A 17637-nucleotide genomic window follows, 5' to 3' on the forward strand; every position below is an offset into this window, starting at 1 on the left:
GCATGTTACACATTTTGAAACGAGGTTATGTACCTTGTCCAAGGTCACACAGCTATCGAATGGCAAAGTAGGGACTTGAACCTAGCTGTCTACCCCCGACCCAATGCTTCCAGCCGTCACCTTCATTGTCTCTACCGAGACCGTGGCTCCCTACTGTAACTGTTAGATCTGGAAAGCATGGGCCTGAGAGAACTCTTAAATATGAAATTATAACTCTTTGCCTACTGAGATTCTTATTTTAAGAAAACCCAGAGGAAGATTATGTTAATATATTTATTCAACATTTGTGTACAATGTTTACATTTACAAAATGCTTTCTAGTGTAACAGAATAGGCAGAAACTTTTATTTGGCCATATAATTGCCTTTTCATATTCATTTATGCCTTTGATTGTTATAGTATATTTCTGACATGGTCTTCTGAGATCGTGTACAATGGTAACAGATTCATAATAAGATTAATAAAAGAGTATTTCATGTTACTAACAGGGAAAACCGACTAGGGCCATGCCCGTCTCCATTCTCCATAAATGTTATGCAGAAGAGCCTGGTATCGTCCCCAGCCGTGCTTGTTCGTGGAGCTTTAAAACTACACGGAGCTCCTGTTCCCAGTTCATTTTACGGCGTTCAGGTGGTTGGGGCGCTGGGCGTTTTGGATAACGAGCTGCCGCCAGCATCGACTGAAGGACACACTCGTCCTTCCCCGTCCATCATCAAGCGGGAGCCCTGCACAGAGCTTTCGTGCTGACCATTCCTTTTGCCTGGAAATCCTTCTTGCCAGATGGTCACATGCCTGTCGCCTTCTTTCCATTCAGGCCTGACGTCGGGCGGCACCTCCTCCGGGAAGCCTGCCCTGACCGCAGATCCCAAAGCGCCCCTGGCCGGCTGTGTGTCCTGGTGTTCTCTTTCGTGTCTCTCTCTAGAGTGTAATAAATAGTCTGTTAAGTCTAAAGTTCCAGGTTGGTGAGAATAAATTTTTTAAAAAATACTGATAACCTGATATTTTGTCATTTGCTAAGTTGCTGTGATCTGCTGTAAAATAAATTAAGGGAAAATTTTTAAACTGCTTTTTTCTTAACTTAAAATGATACTTTATCGAGGATGTTACTGACCAAAATTAATATTTAAAAAAATAATTGGAATTCTTTTTTAGTTTTATAATAAGTGGAATGATTAATAATGTAATACTTTAGTTTTGGTCTTCAAGTCAGTCTCACTGTGGCTTCTTCTGCATATCCTAAGGAATCTCTTCAGTGTAAAGTTCTCTGAAGGCTTACAATAAGCTCCCTGTCTTTTTAAGGAATCAGATCATTACTGTGAAGGGCGTGCAAATACTGAGCTAGGGCCAATGCCTATATCCGGCCACCTTACATGTTCTAAATGACACGTGTGTGTAATCGGTAGATTAAAAAGTTATTCTCAAAAAAAAGTTTGCTCACCTTTGTAATACAGTCGCGTGGCTCCTAACTACAGGGATATGTTCTGAGAAGTACATTAGGCGATTTTGTTGTCGTGTGAACATCACAGAGGACACTTAATACAAAGCTAGATGGCATAGTGCACTGCACCCCTAGGCTCTGTGGCATAGCCAGCCTACGGCTCCTGGGCTACGAGCCTGTGCTGTAGGTACTGTACTGAGTACTGCAGGCAGTTGTAACACAATGGGAAGTATGTGTGCATCTAAACATAGAAAAGGTACAGTGAAAATATGGTCTCAAAGATAAAGTATGTGCGCACATATGTTGGGGGACAGCGAGGACTGCAGAGGGAGGCGGAGCGGGGAGAGTAGCATCAGAAAGGAGGAAGGAGGGGGAGCGGAGATGGGGGATCGAAAGAGACCCTGAGGGATAAAGCTTGTGACAGGAATGATGGGGGGGGGGGTGAGAGAGAGAGAGAGAGTCCGGTGGGGCGTGTGCCCCCAGACTACCCCTCTCCCCAGCCCACTCCTCTCCCTCACTTGGGGATGAGGGGTGGGGGTGCACAAGGTGGGTGGACAACACACTGAGCCTCCTATTCAGACTACCCAGAGCGAGCAGGAAATTCAACATCTTAGTGTGATCCAGCTTATTCTTTCGGTATTTCAAGAAAAATTTTTATTATAATCTATTATAATCTTATAGGACCGCCATCATGTATGTGGTCTGTCATTGATGGAAACGTCTTTACATGGCACATCACTGTACATTTGTGCGAATATTAATCTTTTTTCTTCAAAAATTGCAGGCAGTGCGCCTAACTATACTGTGACTTAGAAAACCAAGTGAAGAAGCTTGAATTGGGAGGGACAGTTGAGGGACAGGAAGACTGGTTACGTGGTTCTCAACTCAGGCTACACATTATTAAGAATCTGGGGGATGGAGCCCAGGGACTGGTACTTTTTAAAGTGAGCCAGGCGATCCGATTTGCAGTCGGGGATGAGAAGCACTAGATAAGCAGGCTGTTAGTAGTTCAGTCTCGGGAAGAGAGTAATCGGTAGCAGTTGCCAGGCCCCTGCCTTCCCCAGACCTGCCAGGTAGAGGCACCCGATTGTCACCCAGCTCCGACCGAACCTGGGAAAAGCTCAGGATCCCCCTTCCCACCTGTCGGTGGGTTCCTGCCATTCTCAGCAGCGTCCGATGAGCCTAGAGGTGCCACCCAAGCACACTTTCCTTGATTCAAAACAAAGCCTTTGAATTCATGGAGAAATAAACCCCACCTCTTTAGCAAGAGGCCACATAAAGCCACATGGCGAGGGGCCTGAATCCAGGGGTGGGGTGAAAAAAGGGGACCATTAATGCCATCAGTCAAACCACAGATGAGAAGCAAATAAGGGAGATATTGATTGAGTATTTTTGAGAAAGAAACAAAAACTGTGAACATCAGCGATGCAGGGAGTGTAATTTGATCTGAGGTGAAAATAAGGTGTGCCCGGCGACAAGATAATTGTGATCACAGGAAGCGCCTAAAAGTGTGCGCTTTTTGTGACTTGAGTGTATGAATTATTTAGATGGGTTAGCGATGGGAACGTCAGCGTACCACTCACAAGCATGACCAGGGGAGAGAGTGGCTTGGATTAGATCTTGGCAAAGATGGGAGGGTCGGCAATGCCCAGCCGCCTTCAGGGAAAGGAAGCAGGATGCCAGGGGCTACGGCCACCACAGTTGGCATTAGTAGAAGCCCCGTGGACTTGGCTGTTGCTAAGTGTGCTCACTTCGTCAATTTGCTGCTGACACACGGGCTTCCACTCTCCTGCAGGTACATGGCATGTTGTACTTCCATGCCCGTTGAACTATGAGTGAAGGGTCATCTGTCACTTACTCGTGGAAGCAATTAAGAGCCACCGTTCTATTTGCATTCTCTTTTCCTCTGACAATGAACCATCGACCTTGTGTTGAGATGGTGGAGCCTTGGGTCCCCGAGTGACTAAATTGAGCACAGCCGCCTGCTGGCCCACAGTGGACGGATGACATGAAGACACATAAGCTGTGTTGTGTTAAGCCACGGAACATTGGGGGTTAATTTTATTGCAGCAGAGCCCAGCCTAACCTGACTACTTCAAGGACTTTCCCATGAACGTGCCCCTGTTCATGCTCTCTAGAACTTTACATCTAGCCTGGTAAAGTAGAGGGAAGCAAATTTTTCATCACAGAAAGTTTCTGGATCTATCTTTCTATGCTCATCTAAGTCAGCAGACTCAAGGGGACGGAGAATAAAAGAGAGCTAATTTTGTCGACTTCCTACTCGAGCCCCAGCATTGTGCGAGATGCTGTGCCTGCTGTCAGTCTTTAAAACAGTACGCTTGTATTTATATTATAGATGAGGAAGAGTTGCTCAGAAGAGGTTTGATTACTTGCCTGAAAATCAGATAGCTAGTAGATGTCAGAGCCAGGACAAGAACCCAAGTTCATCCGACATCAAAACCTATGTTCCTTCTCCATAGTATCAACATACAAGTGATGAACTTTTAACCCCCTATAGCCTTACTCCTAACCATGATCTCTTTCAAATAATCTTTAGTTAGATTGATTTACTATTTAAGCTATTATTCTTAGAATTGCTTTCTTTCATTTCATCCAGATTTGTTTTTAGTGATCTTTGACACCTGAGGTGCTACAAATCTCTGTGTTTGTTTAAACTCCAACCAAACGCTCATGTTTGTTTGAAGTCAGGATATCATCGCCAAGATGGCTGAAAATGGCTTCTCTGTAGCTACAAATTTTTAAGAATGTGAGGTTTGCCCTTTATGGCCAAGACCTTGGAGAGAAATAGAATAAGATGTAGAAGGAGCAGGCTTCTTTCTGAAGAGGGAAGAATGAAGGCTGTACTCAAGTGACACAGGTCCTTTGGCGCATAGGCTCTTTCCAGCCGCCATCTGCACAACCATTTGAAACATACGATGCGTCTACTTTAGGAAAGTCCCAATGACTCCTGCTGGGCCTCGCCGGAAGAAGATGCAATCGTAATGCGCATCCATGACTCACCTTCTCCACACTCATGGGATGGTTCGGTTGGCTGTTAGGGTGCAGCCAAGTCGCTCCATTCGAAGTTCGGTGGAGGGCGTGCCTCCCACCTGCCTTCTTTGACTCCTGCCATGACTTCTCGGTGGAGAGCCAGGATTTTTCTCAAGTGTAACAATATTAATTATCAAGTCACTTTAAAAGCACGTGTGATGTATGTGTGCATTTATTTCACAGGAATGGTATAAAGATTAAATACTTAATGAATTCATTTTTCATATCAAGGATATATTTGCCCTACGCCTAAATATATCTCTCCCTTCTGTTTCTCATGAGAAATATAGCTATCTTTATTATGTAATCAGTAATATATCATTCCTTATAAGCAGGATCTAATTTTAGCAGCATGATGAATGGCCCTGCAATGTATTCCACTGCCCTCTGCAGAGAGGAATATATATCAGACCTGCTCAGGTGTGTGTCATTTCTTTATACTGGGAGCTTTCAACTCCCCAAGTGGCAGCCTGGGTTTTTCTGGCTGAAAGCCCCAAGTTCTGTCTCTGTTTTGGCGTGCTCAGGCAGCGTTAGGAAATGGCCATGTGTGAACAATAACCAGATTCCAGCCGATGAAATATGTGGCTTTCCTGTGCCTGGGTTTATTGAATCAGCTAGAAAATGACCACCTCGGTTTTTCCTTCATTTACGTGCAGGATCTGCCCGTATAGGTCTACACTCAGGTCCCTCAACACCATCTCCCATTTTTCCCCATTTTATCTTGAAGCAGTGACATTTCTTGAAACGGCAGGAATCATTCCCGTTTGACTAGCAGCAGAAGGAATTGGTGGCTTCGTTTTTCTTGAGCTTCCAAGGATAAAACTTCATTTTCTTTTATGCTATCTCTGAATTTTATAGCTGCTTCTGCACATGCAAAGCAACTCACAACTCCATAACATTTTAATTTTAAAGCTGTTTTGAATTTATTTTTAATAGATCAGTAGAAGAGTCAGTGCCTTATCTACATTTCAGATGTGAAAATTGAGGCTCAGAGAGATTAAGTGATTTGTTCAAGTTGTGGGAAATGGCCTGGTAACGACCTAAAGCTCTCTGTACTGCCTTTACTTAATTTTAAACGGCATCTCTATATGATGAAAGATAAATTTAGAAGTGTTTGTTTTTGCAACAATGGTCTATATGGAGATCTGAAATTTTTGTGCAACTGCTATATTTTTGATTCTAAGATGTACCTTTTTCTCATATTTGTGTCTCTGATACTGTGACACATCTCGTAACCAATCGGGTTTCATGATCTCATTGGCTGTGTTTTTTCTTTCTTAGTGGTCATAGTTGATTGATTCTTAAAATATCCCAAATCTTCACCCCTCTCTGTCTTCAGGTCCTTTGCGATGCCACTTTGCAACTCCTCCTATCAAATGGTCAAGTCTACTTCTCCTTACCTCAAAAATGGCCTTATCTTTATTCCTGTAGAGGACACTGTGGGTGCCCCATCCGTTCTCCTTTGCCCTTACCATTTCAGCCTGCCTGACTCCCAGATGCACCTGCATTTCTTTGCCCAAGGGCTGTCTGTGGCTGCTGAAGCCTGTTTTGCCTGCCGTGATGGCTTAAAAATATGTTCACAGATACTTCGACACTCCTCCCTCCTCTCCTCTTGAATATAAGCCAGACTTCGTGACTTGACTCGCTTCCGTCAAGCGGAATGTGGTAGAAATGATAGTATGGCTTTTAAGACTAGGTCATAAAAGGCACTGTGGCCTTGCTGTCTCTCAGATCGCTCGCTTTTGGGGTGAGCCGTACGCCTTGTCCCAAGGAAACTGAAAGGTCAGATGGAGAGGTCTACGTGGTAAGAAATTGAGGCTGCTAGCCAAATGCCAGCACCCACTGGCCAGCCATGTCAATGAGCCATCTTAGAAGAAGATCTTCCAGCATCTGTTAAGTCTTTAGATAACTAAAGTCCTGTCACTTCTTACCTGCAGTCTCATGAGGAACCGTAAGCCAGAACCAATGAGCTAAGCTGTTCCAAAATTCCCGACCCTCACGAACGATATGAGATAATAAATATTGTATCAAGCCACTAAGTTTTGGGGGCAATTTATTGCACATCAATATATAAATAAATGCATCCATGTGGCAGGCTGCAAATGTTGGCAGATTACCTTTTGGAAGCATCTCTTAACCAAGGACATGCAGCAGCTCGTGTAAATACCACAACTTCCTCATCCCTCAGGTAGGATGACTGAACTAGAGTTTCCCCAGGGGGCTTAAGTTCTAGTTTCTCAGTGTAGTAGCGGGATTGATAGGTCCCTTTATTGTCCACTTTCCCTTTCCCGTCTAACTTCTTCACTTCCCTGTTGGTGTTTCCTTCCCCATGCATATTAATTCGTTGTTCTTGAGTCCTTGTCTCAGAATCTCCTTTTTTCGGGGGGAAGGCAAAACGAAAACTAGGTCCATTCCATGTCATCCTTTGCCAAGTCCGACGCATTATTCATTTAAAATTTTCTTTCCATGGCTGCAGTTCGATAGCACCAGCCTAAGCTGAAGAAAGACAAACACAAACAACGACCCTCCCACTGCACACATATTACATCTTGATGAACATTTACCCTCTTCCCCAATTTTTCATATAGTTTCAAGCTCAGAACCAAGAAAAGAAAGTTCTCAAGTGCCGGACATAAAGAGAATACGCCAAGTTACAGCACTAAGAGGGCGGCAGAATGAAAATGTCCGCATGTGAGTCAAGAGGAGAGAGCCTGTGGCAGCTGAAGCTTTAGCTCTGTGAGCAGAATGATGCATGCCTGGGACCCACGAATGCCAGGAATGAGAACCAGGATGCCTACATAAAGCCAGGGGTCCGAAAGAGCTCATCTAGTATCCTCTGAATCAGGGACTGCAGAAACCATCCACTAGCCTAGGGAGACAACAAGGAAGTTTGTAATTTTCCTGGGCCATGATGATGATGATAATAATAATAATAATGAGGAGGAGGAAGCGGAGGAGGAGGAGGAGGAGGAGGAGGAGGAGGAGGAGAGCTGTGCCCCAAATGGTATAAGGCCTGAATTCTTATTACTCATGTGCTACAAGGACCCCAAACTAAGAAATTATCCTAAAATCTTGCCCAGAATTGGTGCATGTAAAAATATTCCCACAGGGATGCTCTAGAGAACATGAAACTTCTGTGAACTCCCCTTTCTCTCTCCTCTCCATAAAGAGTTTACAGAAAGAAAAAGAGAGAGAGAGAAAAGAAAAGAAAAACAGGAGCCAAGAGATGAAACGAACGAAGAATTTACATCTCAAGAACTGCAAATGATAGAGCAATCTTAAAAAGACTTTAAAATAGGTATTTTAAAACACTTCCAGAAATGGATAAAAGAAAAGTAATTACAAAGCAAGAATACCACTATTTGAAAATAGGCAGAGATTGGAAAAAATGCGAAGAATGAAAAATACAGTAATTGAAATGAAAACCAGATAGACCAGTTGAGCTGTAAAGGAGGTACAGCTGATGAGATAATAAGTGAATTGGAGAGAAGATCTGAGAAAATCACCCAGAATATAACACCAAAGATAAAGAGATGGAAAATATGAAAGCTGACCAAATGAGAAGGTCTTACATATGTTTATTAAGAGTTCCAAATGGAAAAAAAATAGAGTAAGAGGCAAAGAGATAATAGCCAAGAATTTTCATTATCTAAGACATGAGCTTTCAAATTAAAGCGCACCAGGTGTAATTAAAAACGAACCCGCTTTTAAACACAGTAGTTCAATTTCTCTCTCTGGTAGTTTTCACTTTGAAAAGTGAAAACAAATTACCTACAAATGGATGAAAATTAGATGGAGAAGCCTACTTCTCAAAAGCAAGAGTTGGCAGAATATAGCTATTATGTTATAAATGTAGTTCTAAATGCACAGAAATAATGCATTTAAATTTCTGAGAGAAAAACTAGAGTGCAAGTAAAAGAGTCGATTTCAGAAAACAAAATACTATTTTGGCAACTAGTACATGAGGATTTACTTGATGTAAAAAAAGGGAAAGATAAGTATTAAATGTGAAGCGCCCACTATAGCACATAGCATATAGTAAAAATACTCAGTAAAGATAAGCTGGGGTTATAATTAGCTAAAATACATAAGCCCAAAGCCATGCATGAGATAACCTAGTTCTCTTCCATGCCCATTGCTAGCCCGTGATAGAATGGCATCTATCTGCCCTCTAGAGATAAGCGTGGCCATGTTACTTGCATCCACCAATAAAATGTAAGCATCGTAACATATGTATTTTCCTCCAGGATTTGTAAGAACTACTGACCAATTCACCACTTCCCAGTCCCCTATGCGGGGACTGCATGAGTTGAGATGGAGCCTCTGTCAGCCTGGGTTTCTAAATGACCATGTCGAATAGAGCCCGCCTGCATGCCAGGTGGACACATAAAATGACTGTAAGCCACCCCGAGATTTTATAGTCGTTTATTACTGCAGCAAAACGTAGCCCGTCCTGACTAACATAATGCACTAAAAATTCATTTTTTTTTTCTCCTCACGGAAAAAGCTACCTAAAGCCATGCCTTAGAATTCACTTGCTGTTACTAAAAAGCACTTCCATCCAACTTGCTTATGTGGTTTCCTAGCTCACAGAATGTTAGAAGCAAAGTACTTGAGGAGATGCCACCGGAGGGAGACTCTGACCCCAGTGAGAAGGGGAACTGCTGGACTGTTAAAAAAAAAAAAAAAAAGTTAGGCGAACTATGAACAGAAGATAAGGAACTCAAAGCATTACGATCTGGGGCCATTTATGGTAGTTGGAAGTAAAGATTCTCACTAAAAAGCCTTTGAAGACCTCTCTGTATTACAGCAATGCTCTTTCGGTGTATTATAGTTTTATTGCATTTTAACATTGCTTATAAGTTTTATTTCCTTTGTTACACATGTAATTTCTACTACACTTCTTTGTATGCTTCACATCCCCCAAGCATCATGCTGAACATTTTTTTAAAAAAATAACTGGTCATTTAATCCTCCCAGCATTTCTCAGAGGCAGCAGGTGTTATCCCATCTCTGTGGATGGGAATATTGCAGCTCGCAGAGATTCATAACCATCCAGTTTATCACGGTCGAATACAGCAGCATCGGGGTTTCTCGTGACCCCAGTCTGTCTTCCGAGTCCCTTCACCATCAGGCCTCTCATGCATCGGCAGAACATTGTAGGATGACCCTCAAGAAGTGCTAAATTATGTTTTGGGAAAGTCTGTTTTAAAAAGCTGGGAAACATGTGTGACATTTGAGAAATTTTTCTATCCACGAAAAAAAAAAAATCAATTTTAACAAGTGCTGGTGCTTCAAAGGGTATAAAGTGTGGGTTATCAGGAAAAGCCACATGTGGGAAGCAGCTCTTTCTCTAACATTGCTAGATAAATGAGACAGCCTTGAATTTCAATGATCTTATAAATGCAACATGAGTGAGAAATATAAATCTATTAAAGCTCTTTCATTTAGAACAAGGAATCCATATTCTTTGACCATATAACTTTTTTTTTTAATGCATCTTTCAAACAGAAAAAAATTGCTTGCCATTGATGAGTCACTTCCTTGGTTCTTTACCATGTGAAGAGAAAAGACTGAAGCTGGCGTGGGGGCGGGGGGGGGGGCGGGAGGGTAAAGCGCTCTGCTGAGTCCAAGCGTGCGCCAGACAGTCCCCAGGCTGCCATTTCGTGTGGCTGTTTCCTTAGGCGAAGGATGGCTGCCGACACCCAGGGTCTTCCCTGTGAATGAAAGAGCAGAGGACAACGACGTTTGGAACTCCAGAGACCTTTCCTTCATCAACAGGTGTTTGGCCGGGAGCATTTCTCAGAGGATGATGGCGTTTCGCTCCTCGTTGCCAGAAGTACCTCTCCGGGGCCTGCTCTGAACACCCGCTCCCCCGCCCCACCCCGTCCCTATACCACAATCAAGGTTTCGTTCTCTCTGTAAATTGGATTTTTTTTTTTAAATTTTTTATTTTAGTATGACCATTCGACAGGTAAATGAACATATCTGTCATAGAACTGTAGCACTATTGTTTAAATGTGGCGATGGTGGTTCCAGTTCTCCAGAGGGACCGCTGAGAACGCAGAGCTCCTTTCCCGAGCGGTGTTTCGTCCCCCATTCCTACGGGTTCAGTGTAGTCACATACCTTCAGAGTAGTTCAGATGTTCCAGAGGGGGGGTGCCTGCAAATGCTTACTATCAGGCTACTTCTGACAATGCCTAATGTAATCCATATACTACACATACATTCTAGTTACACAATTTATGAGGTATAACAAGGGGAGAGAAGTAAAGCTGGGATATAATTGTGACTGATGTGAAACAGACATGTAGAATGAATGGCCTTACAACATTTTCTTTGAAGTTTGTTAAAAGCAGTAAAGTGATATTCACTATAAGTGAAACCTGCTGTTACAGATATCCACCGGCTTGGGGAACATTTTCTTTTTACTTTATTTCTTGAATTTTAATTTGCCACTTGAATTTTTTTTTGAAAACTTTTTACTTGATATGCAATGGAAGAGAAAGAGAATTAAAATCTGCGGAGCACCTACTACGTGCTCATCCTGTGTGTCAGGCATTTGATGTCGGGGCAGACTTACGAGCTAGAGTAGGCACGCAGTGCCTAGAACCCATGGAAATATTTTAATTTCTTTGAAAACCAGAAGAAAACAATGCATATAATACAAATATATTAACATATTAATTCATAAAATTAAAAATTAATGGAATAATAATGAATCCAATATGGATTATATTTGTCCTTTAATCATTCGATTATGCAAAAAGGGATCCATAAAGACAAAATGCCAAGGAAGCTACAGTTTTCCCAACGTGGCCCCGGCTTATGGAAAGGAGCTCAATTTTCCTGAGTAATTCTAAAAGACTGGAAGGCGTGGGGAAAGTAATACTTCAGAGACAAACTTTCCTAAGGTCCTACAGCTAGGAAGTGGTAGAGCCAGGCCTTAAGACTATTGTCTGACCCCTTCCACTAAAGGAGAGCTTAATGGATAGGCAATCCTATGTCAGAACACCTGGCATTAAGAATAAAAAATGTCACTTGTGTATTTGTTCCCAAAGAAATGAACGGAAAGTTAATTCTGAGGTTGCCATGTGTTTTTCCACAAAATGTGGGAAGAAGTCTAGAAATATGTGTAACCCAGATGTCCCTAAGTTCACCCTTCTCTTTAACATGCAAATAACACTCTAAGCTCCTATGGGAAGCCCGGGCTTCGTCACGTCTTTCTCTAGGGATCTCTGGAGACAATTTAGTTCCTCATTAATGCTCATAGTCTCAGATCACGAAAGTCACTTTTTGGGGAGGTTGCCACAGCCTTCCCCTCGTGGCTGAACGCCCCTCCCTCTATTTTCGGAAGCACAGCTAAGACAGAGCTGGGACTTCCAACCACGTTTTCCTGAAGTCTTGGGGGTATCAGCTGCACAAAACTAAAAGAAACATTTGACTAATACCTCAGTTGACCAAGTATTCCAATTTTCCCAAGACTAAGGAAATTTTCAGGAATTTTCAGTTTAAACCTGGGACGGTCTGGGGAAAACCTGGACAGCTTGTGAAACCTACTAATGTCGTAGGTGTCTCCTCTTGAACCCACATCGCTGACATGACCTCACTTAGGATCTCGTCTTTGCCATCAGCTGATCTCAGCTTGGCTCAGCTGGTCTGTCCCCAACCCTGTAATCACCACGCGTGCTCCTTCCTCTGATTCCTGACCCGACTTGATTCCTGGCCTCAGAGAGAGGAAGAAATCTCCCCTCCAGTGTAAGGCCAGCCTCCTTTCCTGCCTCAGCCCAGTCCATATCAGGAACATCTCTTCCCTCGCTGGGAAGACCTGTACTACTTCATTAGCCTGCCATTAAAACCCACGTGGCCCGGATAAGACAAAACCAGAGGTCCACAGGACCTTTCCCAAACTCAAGGTCATTTGGTCTTAAATGATGCTATATACGGGACCTTAATGGGGAGGGACTGCTCATGGATACACGGTTTACTGTTAGGGTGATAAAAATATTCTGGAATTAGATAGTAGTGATGATTGCAAAACTTCGTGACAGTCCTCATTTAACATCATCGATGGGTTCTTAGAAACTGCAACTTTGAGCAAAATGACTCTTAAATGAAACCAATTTTACTATGGGCTAATTGATATAAACAAGAGTTAAATTCCTAGGGCATATTCCTGGTCACAAAAGCATCGGCCAGGGTGTGATTGGGGACCGATGGAAAGATAGGAACTTTCTGAGATAATGAGAATGTTCCGTATTTTGTTAGGGGTGTGAGCTATATGGCTGTCTGCATTTTTCAAATCTCATCAAATTATAACAAGATCTGTGCATTTCACAGGTAAGTTTTTGCCTTCACGCAACAACAAAAATAAAAGGCAAAAAACAAAAACCCTTAGTAAAATTGGAATTGAATACTTCCACCCAGGTATGACAATTTTATCATATATATAATCTCAAACCAATAGTCAATATATCGCTTACTACTTAACCTACTAGAATCGTATCATTATAGTTAGAAATAAAATCAGCATGCTCTGTTATGGATGATACGTTGTTAACAAGTTCTGCATGTGCTCAATGATGTGATTAGTGAAAATAAAAAATGAGGTTTCTGTATTAGAAAGGAGGTGGCAAAAATGTTGTTATTTATAGTTATTGAGATTTTCCACCTGAAAAATCGAATAAATACTGATAAATTGTTAGAACTAAGAGGGTTTACTATCCTAACTGTAAAACAAATAACTTTCCTGTATAATAGTAAACACTGGAAAATATAATGGTTGAAACAATCTCGTTTTAACAAAATTAACAAAATCACAATGCCCCAGACCAATGTAAAGAAAGTTATTAAGCTCTACTGAGGGACACGAAAATAACTTTAATAATTCAAGGGTCCATCTCATCATTGTGCGGGTGGACTCGATATCATAATGATATCACTTCTCTCTAAATTCATACGTATTCAATCCCAAGAAAATCTCAACAAGGTTTTTATGAACCTTAAAAAAGAAAGTTATTCTAAAGGGAATCTAGAAGTATAACTGTGCAAGAAGAGCCAGAGAGAGAAGAAAGAGGATGAACTTTCTTCTACCAAGTGTAGGAATTCATCCCAGTTGGTGCCGGAAGAGAGAGGCCTTAATAGAACATAATAGGGACATGACCCAAATCCAGGTGTGAAGATGGACTAAGACAGAGTAAAGGTAACAATGAAATAATTAGGAAAAGACCGGATCGTTCACCAGATAGTGTCGGGAGTTGCCTGATGCTCTCTTCATGGGGGAGCCATGCTGGTTGCCTGGAGCCCAGTCGCTCCTTTCCTCCTGGCTTACTGGTCCCCCAGAACAGTGCTGCTTCTCCGATGGCTCCAGCAGAAAAACTTTGGGAAGGATCTAGTTGGTTATCCACTGATGTTTTTGGCCGGGTGTGGATCATGTGCTGCTATCCTTTTAGCCAGGAAAGGGGTAGATCAGAGACACACAAAATAACTGGGATGCATTTTTCATCGTACAGAGTCATCCCATTACCAGAAGGAGAAGAAGGAACGCTAAAGGGGAAAAACCTGCAGATTGTCACTAACGTGTGTAAAGAGTTCTCACAGAGTGATAAGGACTAGTGTTCTCAAGAGAACATGAAAAATCATGAAGATTCATCCTTAATTATAATTTGCTTTTCCTGGGTCCTAGTTTATATTTCTGCTGGATGCTGCCCAAGGTTGTAGTTGGCCAGTCTGCAAATTAGGCCGTAATAATTTATCACAAGACGATAATATGTTATAAGGAGCTTCCTCTTAAGTAACATGTAGAATATAGAGACCTTCTGATGACAATGTTTTAATTCAAAATAATGTCTCTAGTTGTGAGAATTTGAGGCATGATGACTAAGATTCAGTCCCTCAGGCAGAATGAACGCTCAAGTCTTTATTTCACTAGAGTTCAATAAGGCTTTTTTCTTTCATCTTTGAAAATTAAGGGAGTGCCTTGTTCTTATGATTTTTCTTAAATAACCTATAATTTTGCAATGATTTTATGTGCATATTTCTTAAATGTAGTTAGGAACCTGAACTTTACTGTTTTGCTTTAAATTTGGTCTTTCTCCTTGAAAGAAAAAATGGATTATTACTTTTACATTTTTACATACACTTTTATGATTATACATTTTCCCCATTAGATTTCATGTTACTCCTTTTTAAAAATATAAGCCATATGTGTTAGACCTATATGAGAGGATTCATAGAAGATAAAAAAGTTTAATTTTTGAAAAAAAAAGAACATTCCTATTAATTCAGAATCCCCAAACACATGAAGCACAATTATTTTGCTTTTTTAAAATTGCACTTTATGTTTACACTAGAGAAAGCAGTGTGTGTGTGTGTGTGTGTGTGTGTGTGTGGAGAGAGAGAGAGAGAGAGAGAGAGAGAGAGAGAGAGAGCGCGCGAGAGTGAGCGTGAGCCAGGTTATAGCAGGGAGTTAGCTCAAGAGAGCCCTTCTAGGATGTATTCCATTGAATAAATAAAATTATAAGCTCTACTATTTACAAACTGTGGCTTGGGGGAGTTATTCATCTTTGGGCCTCAGATTCATCAGTTACAAGTGAGGATTACAATAGTAACTACCTTATGGGGTGGTTTTGAGAGGGCCATGAATTAAAGCATTTTGAACAGTGCCCGGCCCAAAGTAAGTGCACAGTTGGCTACAACCATTATTTGATGCCGTGAGTAGCCACAGCCCAGCCTGCAGACTGCTGTGTAGCTGACGCTGTGGGCTTTGTGAGGTTAAGGATCTCCGGCATGACAGAATGCAGTTAAATAGAATTGGATAAGCTTATTTCCTTGAACTCAAACTCTCTGTAAATAGGGGTTTCATCTATGGATAAATGGTCACTACCATTAACTAGAAACATAAAAGAGTTCTCAGAGTTCCTCGTCACTCTCTGTGGCCCTTATTCCATGGTGATTTATCCACTGATGTTTCTTTTTCCCCCTGCCAATCTTGGGATTCCGAGGAGGCTACGATATTTACTACTGATTTCCCTGGATCTGCTACGGGCCTATCACAGAAGGGTTCGCTGAATATTGTTGAATGAATAAATGAATGGATGAGTAAATGAAGAAACAACCGAACAAGCAGATGACTCTCCAACCCTCTTATTTAAATGTTACTCCACTGTCTGGTTGGAGCAGTATGCAAGTCAGGACTAGAAGCCCCACGGGCTAACTACTTGGATGGCAGTGAGACACGTTTCATCTACTTGAAATCTATTAAAAGATCATCCTTCAAAAATTCTTTCAAGCTTCTTAAGAAGAGGAAATTCCATCATCATATGTGCTTCAGCCATGAATTTTAAATTTTCTCCTTTGAGAAAACATGAAATATTATACCAACTTAGATAAAATCTTTTCGCTACTTTTGTTGGTCATTCATGCATATACACTATTAAAGATGAAACAGAATTGACAGGTGGTGACCACAAAAGAATGTGATTTAATTTAGGGGAATTAAAAGGATGACAGTGAAGCAATAAATACAGTTAAATTTGCTAAATGTTTTTCTATGCCTGGACAAATAAATCACCTGATATATATGTGATATTTGAACAGAATAAAATATCAGTTTGATTCAGAAAATGTTTTGAAGATTTGATTTGTTTTGATATACTAGGTGAGGCTTTTTGTTTTTGTTTTGAATATCTAGGTTCAGTTCTGTTCGAATGATCCTTTAATTCTATTTCTCTTTAGTAAAACTTTGCTTATTTCAGATCGAGTCCAGTGAACAGCTGGATTCAGTTTGGCTGGTAGTTCACCAAGGTGCATTTTATTCTGGTGTTGTGATTGTCATTTATACTTTGGTTTATTTCATACCTTTAGCACTGATGTGGGACTCAGGGTTTTCTTCTGGATCAATAAATGGAGATCCCAAATGAGATTGAGTGGAGCAGACCCCTTATATCAGAAATGTCAGCTGAAGGAAGAAATCTTCCATGGGTTCCCGCTGTGGTCCAGGGACCCATTATTCAATTCAGTGCTGAAGGAAAGCAGGCAACTTACTGGGCTTTCAGAAGTGGCTAATTGAAACCCTTTGTCCTCTAAGTTCAGAATTAATCAAGAAATAGCTACAAGAATTAGATCGATGAAAATCAAAACATCATTTTAATGCAGGCATCGCTCAGTTAGAAAATGTGACTAGAATCTGTGGCCCAGTAACTGGACTTCCACATCTTGTTTCTCACACCCTCCCCCCCTCACCTCCCCAACCAAATAAGGCATTAGGCCACCCCACCCCCTTTAAAATAAATATTTATTGAATGAATGGGCTATATATGTGTACTTTTTTAATTTCTATCCCCCAATCTCTGTGTATCTATGAGTCTGTTTCTATTTTGTTTATTTACTTTATTTTTTAAATTTTTATTTTCCTTCCTTCCTTCCTTCTTTCTTTGCAAGGCAACCCTTGGTTGACCTCACAGGTTGCAAGGACCTTGTCAGCTTACAATCTCTGATTTTTTATTTTTTACGCCTACAGCGCCTGGTCTTCCTAGATGGTCTCCCATCCAAGTACTAACCAGGCCCGACCCTGCTTAGCTTCCAAAATTTGACGGGATCAGGCTTGTTCAGGGTGGCATGGCCATAGACTCACTTTTGTTTTTTTAGATTCCACATATAAGTGAGATCATATGGGATTTGTCTTTCCCTGTCTGACTTATTTCGCTTAGCGTAATACCCTCTAGGTCCATCCAGGTTGTTGCAAATGTCAAGATTTTATTCTTTTTTATTGCTGAATAACATTTCATTTGTGTGTGTGTATGTGTGTATCACATCTTCTTTATCCATTCATCTATTGATGGACATCTAGGTTGCTTCCATATCTTGGCTATTACTAGTGATGCTACAATGAAAATATATCTTTTGAACAAGTGTTTTTGTTTTCTTCAGATAAATATACTAAAGTGAGATTGCCGAATAGTATGGCAGCTCTACTTTTAATTTTTAAAGGAATTTCCATACTGTTTTCCATAGTGGCTAAACTAATTTGCCACCTCACCAAAAGTGTGCAAGGCTTCCCTTTTCTCCACATCCTTGCCAGTACTTGTTATTTGTTGATTTATTGGTGATAGCCATTCTGACAGTTGTGAGGTGATATCTCATTGTGG

General features: G+C 41.3%; 1 pseudogene; it reads right to left on the minus strand.

The window, feature by feature from the left end:
• Positions 1–17000: 17000 nt before the first annotated feature.
• On the minus strand, positions 17001–17119 carry LOC111739614 (annotated as a pseudogene).
• Positions 17120–17637: the final 518 nt, after the last annotated feature.

The sequence above is a fragment of the Pteropus vampyrus genome, unplaced genomic scaffold (assembly GCF_000151845.1).
Source record: "Pteropus vampyrus isolate Shadow unplaced genomic scaffold, Pvam_2.0 Scaffold51, whole genome shotgun sequence".
Lineage (NCBI taxonomy): Eukaryota > Metazoa > Chordata > Mammalia > Chiroptera > Pteropodidae > Pteropus > Pteropus vampyrus.